The following is a 15,174-nucleotide window of genomic DNA, read 5'->3' on the forward strand; positions in this document are numbered from 1 at the left end:
GTAACGGCCATAAATCGGCAAACAGTCGGGTCACTAGACCTCCATTCATCACATATGTGGGGACCCCAGAGGTGGGCAGGGAGGGGCAGGTGGGGCATGTGCCCCGGTCGCAACTAGGTGGTAGGGAAGGGGGGGCGCCGCAGAGCAGCTGATCGCTGCTGATTGGCGCCCTGTATGTCGGACACCTGCAGCAGTGATCAGCTTTAGGAAGAGCCAGGAGATCATGCAGCGGTGTTCTGACTCGGGTCTGTGACGGCCAGGGAGGGGACCAGTCCAGTCACCTGACCTGTCACCTGACCTCACGTCAGTGACATGAGGTCAGATGACTGAGGTCAGGTGATTGAACTGGTCCACTCTCGTGCTGCACCCTCCCAGCATGTAGGGGGCGCCACTGGGCTCTGCCTCTATTCTGTGCTCTGCACACACACACGGAGTAAATAACAGCCGAGAAGCAGAGGAGGAAGCTCCGCCCACAGCCCGTCCAGCAAGAAACCTGTTATCCTGTCAGCAAGGATACATGGTGAGTGTCCATGTGTGTCTGTGTGTATATTTGTGTGTAGTGTGTATACAGTATGTGTCTATGTGTGTGTATACAGTATGTGTCTCTGTGTGTGTATACATTATGTGTCTCTGTGTGTATACAGTATGTGTCTCTATGTATACTATATGTTTCTCTGTGTTTGTATGTGTATATGTTACAGTGTGTGCGTGTGCGTGTGCGTGTGTGTATGTCTCTGCATGTGTTTATGTCTCTTTGTAAAAGTGTGTGTTCAATATTAAAGTAGAACAGATAAAATGCAGATATCTGTGCTGCCTCCTATATATACCCTGCTGCCCCTATATAACCTGTTGTCACCTACAGTATATACCCTGCTGCCCCCATATACCCTTCTGTTCCTATATATCCTGCTGCCCCTTATATAACATGCTGCCCTTTAAATACCCTGCTGCCCCTATATACCCTGCTGCCCCTTATACATGCTGCTGCCCCTATATACCCTGCTACCCATATATACCCTGCTGCCCCGATATACCCTGCTGTCCCTAATATACCCTGCTGCCCCCCTATATACCCTGCTGATCCCTATATACCCTGTTGACCCTTATATACCCTGCTGCCCCTTATATACTCTGCTGCCCCTATATATATACCTCTGTGTGTGTGTTTATATGTAAAAAAAACACAGAAAAAGGCCATACTTACAAATGGACACAGCCAGGTCAGAAACGCTGATGAAGGCGAGTGAGCAGGTGTTTATATGTGTCTGTGGTTATAGTTATCATCTACTACATTATCTGGACTCAGAGAGTTATCACTGTGTTATCTGTGGTGTTACATAGGACTGCAGGTTACATCTACTACATTATCTGTACTCAGAGTTATCACTGTGTGTTATCAGCGGTGTTACATAGGACTGCACGTGAAATCTAGTACATTATCTGTACTGGGTATATGTGGGTCTGTTTGTGAATGTGTCTTTGTGCTTGTATATGTGCCTTTTATGTATTTGTATATGTTCCTGTCTGTGTATTTATCTGCCGGTGTGTGTGTGTATATGTGTCTGTACGTCTATATATTTACCTGTATGTATATATTCCAGATGTGTGTATGTATATTTGCCTGTATGTCTAAATATCTGTCTTTATGTATGTACAGTATATATGTTCCAGCGTGTCTATATATGTGGTTAATTTTCGTTTTTGTAGGGGGCGGCAATAGAGAGTTCCGCACAGGGCGCCATCCAACCTAAGGCCGGCCCTAGCTATCACCGACCCTAGTCAAAAGGAATTCCGCCGCTGCTTGCGCCGCATGACCTCCTGGGCTCCTCCGGTTAGTCATGTCAGGCAGAGCGGAGAGTGGTAGCGGTAAGCTACCGCTCGCCGCTCTGTTTACAGTGTGGAGCTAAGTACAAGGGGGGAGTGTGACTCTATTTAAAAGGGAGGGGAATGTGGCACTATTTACAAGGGGGGAGTGTGGCGCTATTTACAAAGGGGCAGCGGGCTGTGTGTGGCACTATCTACAAGGGGGGAGAGTGTGCCGCTATTTACAAGTGGTGGAGTGTGCCGCTATCTACAAGGGGGGAAGCGGGCTGTGTGTGGCACTATCTACAAGGGGGGCTGTGTGGCGCTATTTACAAGGGGGGCTGTGTGTGGCTGTATCTACAAGGGGCTGTGTTTGGCACTATCTACAAGAGAGGGGCTGTGTGTCGCACTATCTACAAGTCGCTGTGTGTGGCGCACTATCTACAAGGGGCTGTGTGTGGTGCTATCTACAAGGGGGGATGTGTGTGGTGCTATCTACAAGGGGGCTGTGTGTGGCGCTATCTACAAGGGGGGCTATCTGTGGCACTATCTACAAGGGGGCTGTGTGGCGCTATCTACAAGGGGGGCTGTGTGTAGCGCTATCTACAACAGGGGGGCTGTGTGGCGTTAACTACAAGGGGGGGCTTTTTGTGGCGCTATCTACAGGGCTCTGTGTGTTGCCTCTTATTTTTATGTTAACTACGTTATATAACTATATCGCCTGTAAAATGTAGAAATGCTTTTATGCTCGAGTTCCATTAAAAAAATTGTGAAAAAGACAATGACACCTCATTGATTGGTAGAGAAAGCAAACATGGTGAGGGGGAAGGAAATGTCGGGAAATAAGTAGGGGGGGGGGGGCGCCAATCTGAATCTTTGCCCCGGGTGCAGGAGAACCTACCTACGCCTGCACCTATCAAGCATTTATGATATACAATGGGGATCTGCATAAATGCTTAAAGGGCTTGTACCAGGATCAAAAATAAACAGCTATTCACAGGTGACCACAGTGTGGAGAACATTGAATGGAGCGTCAGTAAAGCATGTGCCCTGCCACTCTATTTAAAGTCTATGGGAATGACGGAAGCAGACGAGTACAGCGTTGGGGCCCCCAGCAATCGGACAATTATTACCTATCCTATAGGTGCTAATTGTCGATTCTGGGAATACTTTAAGATGGGAATACCTTTTTAATGACTGATATTATACTGGATATACACTATGGCTGATATCACATGGGGACTATATCTGGCGTTATTAAATATGCACTGTAACGTTTATATATTCACACACACTGTTTTGATTATATTTACACCACTTTATTGATACATACAAAGTCGTATGTTACTGTCCTTATTACAGTATACTCAGTGGCGTAACTACCGCCGTAGCAGCTGTAGCGGCTGCTACGGGGCCCGCGGCATGATGGGGCCCGTGTCGCCCGCCGGCACGAGCCCCCACCATGGCCGGAGGCTCCGCTAGCAGCTGCTATGGCTGCTACAGCGGGACGCCACTGAACACTACGGCAGAGCAGGGAGGTATCTCCCCGCTCTGCCATTAAACAAAAGACATGTATCCCCTATCCACAGGATAGGGGATACATGTGTGATCGCTGGCATTGATAGGGAGAATGGGGGACTGAAAGTCCCCTAAAGTTCTCCATCACAAACCTCGGACTTCCGGGGTCTGTGTCGGCAGCTCCGTAGAAATGAATGGAGCGCCGGTCGCGCTTGTGCGCATGCGTGACCAGCGCTCCTTTCATTTTTATTGAACTGTGCTGACTCCGGAAGTCAGAGGTTAGTCATGGAGAACTTCAGGGGACATTCAGTCTCCCCTTCTCCTTATCGCTGCCAGCGATCACACATGTATCCCCTATCCTGTGGAGAGGGGATACATGCCTTTTGTAGGACACACTGTAGGTCGCATTTTTTTGGGAGGGGGGACGCTGTACGGCGTTCCCTACAGGGGGGGCTGTATGGCGTTCCCTACAGGGGGCTGTATGGCGTTCCCTACAGGGGGGCTGTACGGCGTTCCCTACAGGGGGGGCTGTATGGCATTCCCTACAAGGGGGGCTGTATGGCGTTCCCTACAGGGGGGGCTGTATGGCGTTCCCTACAGGGGCGGCTGTATGGCGGTCCCTACAGGGGCGGCTGTATGGCGTTCCCTACAGGGGGGGTCTGTATGGCGTTCTCTACAGGGGGGCTGTATGGCATTCTCTTCAGGGGGGGCTGTATGGCGTTCTCTACAGGGGGGCTGTATGGCGTTCTCTACAGAGGGGGCTGTATGGCGTTATCTACAGGGGGGGCTGTAAAAAAGGCACTATCTACAGGGGGGGGGGGGGTTGTGTGACACCCAGGGGACGAGGGGCCCCAGTCAAAAGTTTGCTATGGGGCCCAGTCTTTCCTAGTTACGCCCCCTGAGTATACTGGTGCTACGTGATACCATACAATTCATCATTGCTGAGGCTTTACAGTTTTCTAGTTATTGCTGCTCACATATTACATCTGTCTCGGGCATTTCTACTAACAAAATTTGATTTCAGGCATTTTAAAATCAGGACCTCTGTGCTTCTTTGCCTTCCATTTAGCTTGTTTAGTGTGTGTAGCTTACTCTTTATCATGAGCGGTGCTAGTATTTGACATTTTGTTCTATAATTAACAAGGTATTATCACCTGCAAACTTTAGTTCAGACTTCCGCTGAACAAGCAATAGTCAATGTTGATGCAGTGCGGCTGTGAACAAAGCTTGCTGCATCTCTGTCTGAAAGTCATCCCCCCCCCCCCCTGCTAGTTACTCCTTTCATTGAAGCCATTGCTAAATTACACTTCCCAGCATGTCTCGTTTTTCAACTTTTTTAAACAAAGAACTTTTGACATTAAGGGTTTAGTTTAGGCACATATTTCATGTATAAATATACATTTGGTCAATGAAGGAGGAGGGTTTTCCAATGCTTGATGCACACAACCATAGTTTTTTTGTCTGTGGGCTATCTGTAATTTTGCCAGATAGCACATTGACCCGTTCATTTGTATGGTCCCATGCACAATCCTGTGACGTTCACAGATCCATGTGGGGGCCGCAGAAACTCAGGACATGTCATTGTATTGTATGTATTTGTAGATCATGTGACCTACTCAGTGGGTTCCAGTTTAGGTTTTATTGTGAGCGGCACCTAGGAAAGCTTGAGACAAACACACTGATACAAATTTATTTAAAAAAAAACAACAAAGGTGTACACAGCCTTTAAAAAAACATATTGATAGGCAGTTTTTTTCCTATGAAATTTGCCTTAGAAGCGGCTTATTCACACAAACATGGGGAAACTCAGACGTTTTTCACATCCGAGATTCACCCGTGTGAGTCTACGGAGGAATCCGTGAAAACGGAAGAAAATAGGACATGTTCTATTTTTCAATGGCCCCATTGAAATAAATGCGTCCGTGGGACGGCCGTTGTTTTAACGGTCGTCACACAGACGTATTCAACGTTCATGTGAATGAGCCCTTAGGCCTCATGCACAAAGTCGTGCCCGTAATCACGACCCGCATTCTCGGCCCGTGCTCCTGTACATAGATGGACATTTATCTTTTGCGGTACACTTCTACGGCCCCGACACCTTCCTGTTTAATAAACGAGAATGTGTCAGTGGACATTAGAAGTGAATGGGTCCGTAATTGCGGAGCGTAATTACGGTCCGCAATTATGGACGATTTTTACGGTTGTGTGCATGGGGTCTTAGTGTGTGAGTCGGAAATGGAGAAGTTACATTGTGCCCCACTCAGGGCAGGGACTAATATGAGTTCTTATAGTTGGTGTGGTGAGTAAATGCAATGAGATCAACCCCATTTCTGGGTCACAGCCCCCCCCCCCCACTTGCTCAGTTAGTCGCACAGTCCCAACTACCTGCTTTTTATCTAGCTAAGCAATCTATGTATCTTTTATGCCTGTTTGCAGCATGCAATGTACATTTACAGATCAATAACAGCTATGTGCAGCCTTGTTATTACGTTTTTTAACATTCGCCTACTGAAAACAGAAAGTGGAAATATTCAGCAGAGATTATAATCTTTACTGTTAAAGTTTGCTCTACTTCCCCTGTAACTTTACACTCCCTTTCCTGCATATATGGTTTTTAATAATTTGAAGAGCTCCATGCACTTCTGTAATGTCACGATGAGAAACTAAAAAAGCCTTCTGTATGAATATACTACAGGCAAAGAGGCTCCAAATACTAACGCTAGATCTGTGCTGCTTCATTTTTTCATATATCTTAAAAGGTAACTACATTTTGATTGGTGGGGGTCCAAGCACTGAGACCCCCACCAATCGCTAAAACAAAGCGGCAGAAGCGCTTTGTTTCTGTTTGGCTTTTTCCGGAAAGCCGATGTATCGTAGTACGGTCTCATAGACTTTCTATTGAGCCCGTACTCCGATACATTGATTTCCGGAAAAGGCCGAACAGAAACGACTGCCGCTTCGTTTTAGCAAATGGCGGGGGTCACAGTATTCGGACCCCCACCAATCAAAACTTTTGACATGTCATTATACATGTCATTATACTTTAATAGTCAAAATTGATACAATTCTGGATGCCTGAAGCCACCACTAAGGAGATTATTGAATACTGTTTTCTATTGCGTCCAATGTAGAAATCATTAGCATTAAGCTCCTATGCTTCCCCTGCTGGTAACTGCAACCAGACAGCATTTTAATATTTAACTATGTCTATGCAGGGGATTTGAAATTCTCTATGACAAAAGCGGAGCTCTAAACACTATAAAGGATATATTAAAAAATGAATTAGTGTTGAACCTATTTAGATTAAAAACACCAACTATTATGTCATATGGACATCATAGATAGCATTTCCGCTTGGAACACCCCTCTTTGAGCCAGAATGGAAATCCACTGTTTAAGGGAGGATTTACACGAACGTGTAATACGTCCGTAGCAACGTGCGTGCTTTTCACGCGCGTCGCACAGACTTATGCTGGTCTATGGGGCAGTGCAGACTGTCAGTGATTTTTGCGCAGCGTGAGTCCGCTGCATAAAACTCACGACAGGTCCTATATTTCTGCGTATTTCGCGCATCACGCACCCATTGAAGTCAATGGGTGCATGAAAATCACGCATGCCACACGGAGGCACCTCCGGGGGACGTGCGTGATTCGCGCAACAGCAGGCAAACTATGATTGCAAACAGAAAAGCACCATGTGCTTTTCTGTTTCCAAACATACAAACAGAGTGTCATAATGATGGCGGCTGCACGAAAAGCACGCAGCCGCGCACCATATGATCATGACACACGGAGCTGTCAAGTAACTTTTGCGCGCGCAATACGCCGCGTTTTTTGCGGGTGCAAAAATGCACACGCTCGTATAAATCCGCCCTAAGAGTAGTTTCTGATATGGTAGACTCAAGTCTCCCATTTATTACATGGATGGCCATTCATCTGAATACCACCATGTAATACTGCGGTACATTTCAAGTGCATTGGCTGCAGTGAGCAACATATAGAGCAAACTTCAATTAAAGTAGATCTGTTATCATCATATGCTGCCACAAAATATACATGGCAGCCCATCAGTCACAGTCACTGGTGAGCGGAGTGGGAAGAGGTAGTGGGAGCACTCCTGCATGAAAATCTACAACTATCCGTCTGCTGTATTCTTTGTTAGGCTCTGTCAGCCAAAGAGCACAATATTTGTTCTAATAGTAGAGTGGACCTACACCCATACTATGATGCTCCCATACCTTGGTGACAGGTCCATTTTAAACGCACATCTTCAATTTAGCACTTAAAGAGGCTCTGTCACCAGTTTATAAGTGACTCCTACCTAATCTGATAGGCGCTGTAATGTAGATAACAACAGTGGTTTTATTTAGAAAAACTATAATTTTTTTAGCAAGTTATGAACAATTTTAGACTTATGCTAATTAGTTCTTAATGACCAACTGGGCGGTGTAAAGAGAAGTGTATGACGCTGACCAATCAGCGTCATACACTTCTCTCCATTCCAGCCCAGCTTCTTTCACTGCACAGCCTGATCTCGCGAGATCACGCTGTGTCAGGACTTCCTCCCACAGGTCCTTCACCAGAGCGATGGAAGAGTCAACAGATATCACCTCCAGTCGTGCCAGGACATTTATCTGAATCTGCAGCGGCTAGAGGCGATGTCTGTTCATTCTTCCATGGCTCCGATGAAGAACCTGTGAGAGGAAGTCCCGTCACAGTGTGATCTCGCGAGATCACGCTGTGCAGTGAAACAAGCTGGGCATTAATGAAGAGAAGTGTATGACGCTGATTGGTCAGCATAATACACTAATCTTTACAACGTCCACTTGGTAAAAAGTAAAAAACGCCCAGTTGGTCATTAAGAACTAATTAGCATAAATCTAAAATTGTTCCCAAAATAATGGGATAGGTGATAAATATCTGACGGGTGGGGGTCTGACTGCTGGGACCCCACCGATCCCGAGAGCGGGCTTACCTTGCCATTCCCTGGCAACCGCTCCATTCATTTCTATAGGGCTACCGAGTGCACTACCGCTCCATTCCTTTGGGGCTCCCTGCAAGGTAAGCCTGTTCTCAAGATCGGTGGGGGTCCCAGCGTTCAGACCCCCACCGATCAGATATTTATCACCTATCCTGTGGATAGGTTATAAATATTGATTGTGGGAAAACCCGGAACCTGTCACCAGCATTTCACCTATTGAACTTTACTTATCCCTCACTGGCCGCTGCCATCAAAAGTTCATTGCCGTTATCCCCTCTCCTAAACTCCTCCTCCGACTGTAAATAACGGTCAGCAAACATTTTGCGCCTTTTATTATAATAATCCGGTGTCCCTTTGTGCGCACACACCAGAAGAGGACATCAATGCACAAGCGCGGGATTTTGTGTGCTGGGGGAAGGCGAGGAGCTGTCAATCAAAAGTAAGGAGGCGGGGTAAACTCAGAAAGACTTGAGGAATGAAGTTATGACTCTTTTCAAATGAAGATTTGACTCTTTTCAAACTAAGATTTGACTCTTATGCTCATTAGCATACGGTGTGGGAACACTAAAAAACTGAATACTAAAAGTACAGAGCCGACTAAGAAGACAATTATAGGTTATATAGAAATTATTTTTCACCCACTACCACCAGGTATTGCTGGTTTAATAGGTGAAATGCTGGTGACAGGTTCCCTTTAAGCTTACTAGTTAGTTTGGGGATAAGTACTTTAACTACTATTATTTGGGATTCATTTGTCATATACAGGTTTTGTTAATAATATAAAAGGTAATAACTCCAACAACCAAGTAAAAAAAAAAAAAAGACAAAATGTGGGGAGAGTTTGCAATTAGGATAATCTACTATAAATGCATGACGACCGATAGAACCAACACTGTTTTGACTGGAAATTTTACAAGAAAATCAATATTAACAAGATTACAGACAACAAGTCTACAAACTGAGAAGTTGGGTTTCCTTGAGTACAGATTTAGGAAACACTTAAGCAGAATATGTCTTTAAGCCCTTTAAGGGAACCTGTCACCAGCATTTCACCTATTGAACTCTACTCACCCCTCGTTGACCGTAAATAATGGTTTGCAAACATTTTGAGCCTTTTATGGTAACAATCTGGAAGTCTCCTTTGTTCCGCTTCTTATGCCCACCCACAGCAGAAAACTGACCCACCCTCACTTCTGTCAATCAAAAGTAAGGAGGCGGGGTTAACACGGAAAGGCTCGAGGAATGAAGATATTGTAGCGTACATGGCCGCGGGCCGTCGGGTTTACTCACCGCCCGACGCCCGCAGCCATGGATCTGTGAGCACTGGTCTCCGTCTCCCTCCTAGGAGACGCCAGCGCTCACTTCCGCTCTGTTCGGCTGTGTCCCGTAGGGTGCGTGCGCACGCTCGCGCCCGGCCTTAAAGAGCCAGCGCGCGCAAATAGGAAATCGTCATCATCATCAACTGCCACGATTTCCTGGTCTATAAGAAGGCCCCTGGCCTTCTAATCCTTGCCTGAGCGTTGTTAGTTTTCCCAGTCTGTCTTGCAAATGGTCCCTTAGTGTTTCCCGTTCCTGTTGTTACCCGGGCCTTGTTCCCCGTTCCTGTTTCCCGTGCTTTGCCTTAGTATCAAGTCGTGCCACGTCCTGTGTCATCTGCCACGTCCTGTGTCATCTGCCACGTCCGGAGGAATCCGCCACGTCCTGTGTCATCTGCCACGTCCATAGGAATCCGCCACGTCTGGCGCAACTTGCGGCTCCTGTGTCAACCGCCACGTTTGGCGCCATCTGCTGCACCCATCTCATCTGTGCCAGAGCTTCGGTCACCGTCTGGACTATCCAGGTACCCTTGTGCGGGACATTGTATTTCTGGGGTTTCCTGTGGTTTGGCCAGCTGCCTTCCCGCTACTCGGTACGGCCTAGTGGGTCCACTAACCCGCTCCGTGACAGATATGACTCTTTTCGAACTAAGATATGACTCTTTTATGCCCATTAGCCTACAGCACAGGAAAACTAAAAACTGAATACTAAAGGTACAGAGCCTACTTAGAAGATAATTAGAGGTTACATTAAAAAAAAAATTCACCCACTTCCACCAGGTATTGCTGCTTTAATATGTGAAATGCTGGTGACAGGTTCCCTTTAAAGATGTATACCCAGAATCGACAATTATCACATTCACAAGATAGGTGAAAATTGTCTGATTGGGGGCCCCACAGATCGCAAAAAAAGAGGTGCCGAATCCCCATGTCTCCTCACTGCTCGACTTCAGTGAGAAGGACATTGAATAAAGCGACAGTCAAGCAAACTGCCAGGATTGGAGTTATCTTTGATCCCGGCATCTAGGGCGGGGTATTGGCTGTATAATAGCACCATCACAGTGACTTACAATTACAGTGGTTCACGTGATTGACCCGCTCACACGACATAATAGTATGTCGCAGGACGGGAAAGGGTTAATATGGGCAGATTGTATGAAGATTACAGCATGCTGTAGATCTGTGTTTAGATGAGATCTGGAATCTGGTTGCTATGGAGAAATCCTCCACTTTTCTCTTGCGCTAGTTTTGATATTCCCCCATTGTGACTACAATTCTTACTGAGAGATCCACATAATAGCATTATTGGCTGCATGTTGACCATATGTGTTCTAGATCGGAGGCGTAGCTAGGTTCTTCTGCACCCGGGGAAAAAATTTGGTTTGGCGGCCCTCCCCAAAATTCTTTCCCGACATCTCCTTCCCGCTCGCCATGTTTGCTTTCTCTACGAATCAATGAGGTGTCATTTTTTTAATGTAGTTCCAGCTTAAAACTATTTGTACATTTTACAAGCAATAAAGTTATATAAGGAAGTTAACATAAAAATAAATTGAGGGTTGAGAATTCCATATTTTTAGAAATTTATCCGGGCATCCACGTGTCTCATATGTAAGTTGAAATAGTGTCAAAGTAGAGTTTACATTGGGGTGTTTCCAATGCATGTTTTTTTTTTTTTTAACATAGAATAATAAGAGCATCATGAGAGATCTGACAGTCACAGTAGGTATAATATCTTCTACTAGTAATAAAAGACAGATTCTGGGATCAAGTATACGAGGGAGTCCGACTTTAAGCTCAATAAATTTCATTACTTCAATCCAGAAATTAGAAATAACCGGACATTCTCAGAACAGATGTCAGGCCCCATGCACACAAACGTAAAAACGCCCGTAATCACTTCTATTGGCCACGGGTACCTCCCCGTATGCTTACGGGAAGGTGCCCGGGCCATTTAAAAATATAGAACATGTCCTATTTTAGGCCGTAATTACGGCACGGGTGACTACGTGTGTGCACCCGTAATTATGGGAGCATTGTTAGGCGACGTCAGTGGATAGTCACTGTCCAGGGTGCTGAAAGAGTTAAACGATCGGCAGTAACTCTTTCAGCACCCTGGACAGTGGCTACCGATCACAATATAGATCAACCTGTAAAAAAAAAAAGACGTTCATACTTACCCAGAACTCCCTGCTTCTTCCTCCAGTTCGGCCTCCTGGGATGACGTTACAGCCCATGTGACCACAGCAGCCAATCACAGGCTGCAACGGTCACATGGACTGCCGCGTCATCCAGGGAGGTCGAGCTGGATGTCGAAAGAGGGACGCGTCACCATGACAAAGGCCGAGTAAGTATGAATTTCTTTTACATTTACTAAGGAAAGGGCTACCCCTTCTGTTTATCCTGCACTGATAGAGAGAAGGGCTGCCGATTAGTGCAGTGCAATTTTGCATCGAAAACGTGCCCGTAAATACGGGTGGAATACTGGTGACACCGGACCCGTATTTACGGGCACGGGTCCGTAAATACTGGTGCAATATGGGTCGAATACGTGTGACCAAGGACCCGTATTTACGCCAGTATTTACGTAAGGAAAAAAATACGTTTGTGTGCATGAGGCCTTAGAAGGAGCCATCAGCTCTTTGGCAACATGGACAAATAAAAGTATGTATACGTCCCTTCCTAAACAATTTGGTTGGGGTGTAGTAAATATTAATTGAATAAGTCGGTCCCTTGTAGATATTAAAGGGCTAATCAGAGCAGACAGCATTTCCTTATGGTCTTCCGTAGATATAGAGTGTAGAGCCTGAAACCATCTGTCTAGGGCTCTATCAAGTTTGTTGGAAGAGACATTTAATAATTGTCTATACAGTATGGATATAGGTTTAGTCAACACCTCCTGCGTCACCTAATCCTCTACCGGGAATGTATACAATCTGACATTATATCCTGCAAATTGTGACCAGAGGGCATGTCTAAGCTGTAAATAATGAAACCTGAAATGAGGTGGGATCTGGTGTTTGGACCGAAATTGTGCAAAGGTAGCCACTTTTTCTTCCACCACCACATCCTCTAAAGTTAATACACCCAGGGCTGCCCACTCACTAGGGTCAGGAAGTCGTCGTAGCTATGGCAGAAGTGAATTGTGGCAGGAGCGGATTGTACCAAAGTGGCGTCTAAGGAGACCAGGATGCCGTTTTAGAGCTGAAGAGCAATATTGACCTCTGCCAGACCTTCAGACTAGACGGCATTGGAATTGTGGGCGAGTGTCCCGGGATGGTGGGGGCTGTCTATATATAGAGTTAACTAAAGCTTTATAGGAACCTAGAAGTGACACTTCCAGATCTGTACAGGGATTAAAGTGTCTGTGAGTAAACCACCACCAAACATACACCAGTTGGCTAGCAAGTAAATAAAGATATAGATTTGAAAGGGCCAGTCCACCTTGCTCAGTAAGCGGTGGCGCAATGACGTCATTGCTCCGCTTTAGTCGTTCCGCTGGATGCGGCCTGGTCAGAAGGGAACGGACCTGCATCGTTGGAGAAGAGTACAGCTCTGGAGCGGGGACAGATAAGTGTGGCACTAACTAGGGAGGTGGTGCATCTACAGGTGGGCTGTGTGGCGATTTCTTCAGGGGGCTCTGTGGAGATTTCTACAGGGGGACTGTGTGGCGCTTCTACAGGGGGCTATGTGGCACTATCTTTCTGGGGGGGTGTGGTACAATCTCCAGGGGAGCTGTGTGTGATGCTATCTACAGGGGGCTGTGTGTGGCGCTCTCTACAGGGAGCTGTGTGTGACGCTATGTACAGGGGGCTGTGTGTAGCGCTATTTATAGGGGTTCTCTGTGGTGCTATCTATAAGGGGGCTGTGTGTGATGCTATCTACAGTGGTGTATGTGGGCATAAGCTACAGGGGACTGTGTGGCATTATCTACAGGGGGTCTGTGTGGTTCTATCTACAAGGTGTCTGTGTGGCGCTATCTACAAGGGGTCTGTGTGGTGCTATCTACAGGGGGTCTATGTGAAGCTATCTACAGGGAATCTCTGTGGCACTGTCTATAAGGGGGCTGTGTGTGATGCTATCTACAGGGGGGTGTGGGACACTTTCTACAGGGGGTGTGTGTGTGGCGCTATCTACAGAGGCGGTGTGTGTGATGCCATATACAGTGGCAGTGTGTGGCACTATCTACAGGGGGATGGGTGGCGCTATCTATAGGGGAGCTGTGTGTGATGCTATCTACAGGGGGTTTGTGTGGCACTATCTATGGGGGCGTGTGTGTGTGATGCTATGTACAGGAGCTGTGTGTGGTGCTATATACAGGGGCTATGTGTGGCGCTATCTACAGGGGTCACGGTGTATATGGTGCTTTACTTTACAGTGTTTGACAATTATATTCAAGGGCACAGTGTTTGGTACTATTTTATTTAGGGGCACAGTGTGTGGCCCCATGATAATTTTATCCTGGTTTATAGGTGTGGAAATGTTGGAAAAGTGAGTAGCCGAAGACATCTGTGTGGCAAATTCTGCAGAGATGGTTGGGAGAAGTTGTCATCAGGTCTGAACTGGATGGAGAAGAAGAGAGGGAAAAAAAGTACTAGAATCTGAGAAGTTGTCACCTGTGAGTCACTGGATTTATAGAGAACCTCTCCTGACATGTTTATTATAGGAAATCCTTGTACTTCACAAAAAGTCTTTGTGCAGTCCAGGACTGATACAAATGGGTGTTACCATTCCCCTTGTCGAGGAGCGGGGTCGTAGCTAAAGGCCCATGGCCCCCGATGCAAAGGTTCTTCTTGGGCCTCCCCCCAAACTTCACATGGCTGATGGCCCACATCATTCAGCTGCATTGCTGGGTCTCCTAAGTGATCCAACAATGCAGCACCAGCAGCCAGGGGCATTTCTAAGGACTTAAAACATCAGGGGGAATAGCCCCAATACACATGTGCCCCCCCAAAAAATTTGTGCGTGTATGTATATGTGTGTATGTGTATATATATATATATATATATATATATATATATATATATATATATAAACAGTGAAGGAAATAAGTATTTGATCCCTTGCTGATTTTGTAAGTTTGCCCACTGTCAAAGTCATGAACAGTTTAGAATTTTTAGGCTAGGTTAATTTTACCAGTGAGAGATAGATTATATTTAAAAAAAAACAGAAAATCACAGTCAAATTTATATATATTTATTTGCATTGTGCACAGAGAAATAAGTATTTGATCCCCTACCAACCATTAAGAGTTCAGCCTCCTCCTGACCAGTTACACGCTCCAAATCAACTTGGTGCCTGCATTAAAGACAGCTGTCTTAAATGGTCACCTGTATAAAAGACTCCTGTCCACAGACTCAATTAATCAGTCTGACTCTAACCTCTACAACATGGGCAAGACCAAAGAGCTTTCTAAGGATGTCAGGGACAAGATCATAGACCTGCAAAAGGCTGGAATGGGCTACAAAACCATAAGTAAGACGCTGGGTGAGAAGGAGACAACTGTTGGTACAATAGTAAGAAAATGGAAGACATAGAAAATGACTGTCAATCGACATCG

This window comes from Rhinoderma darwinii, chromosome 10 (genome assembly GCF_050947455.1).
Source record: "Rhinoderma darwinii isolate aRhiDar2 chromosome 10, aRhiDar2.hap1, whole genome shotgun sequence".
NCBI lineage: Eukaryota > Metazoa > Chordata > Amphibia > Anura > Rhinodermatidae > Rhinoderma > Rhinoderma darwinii.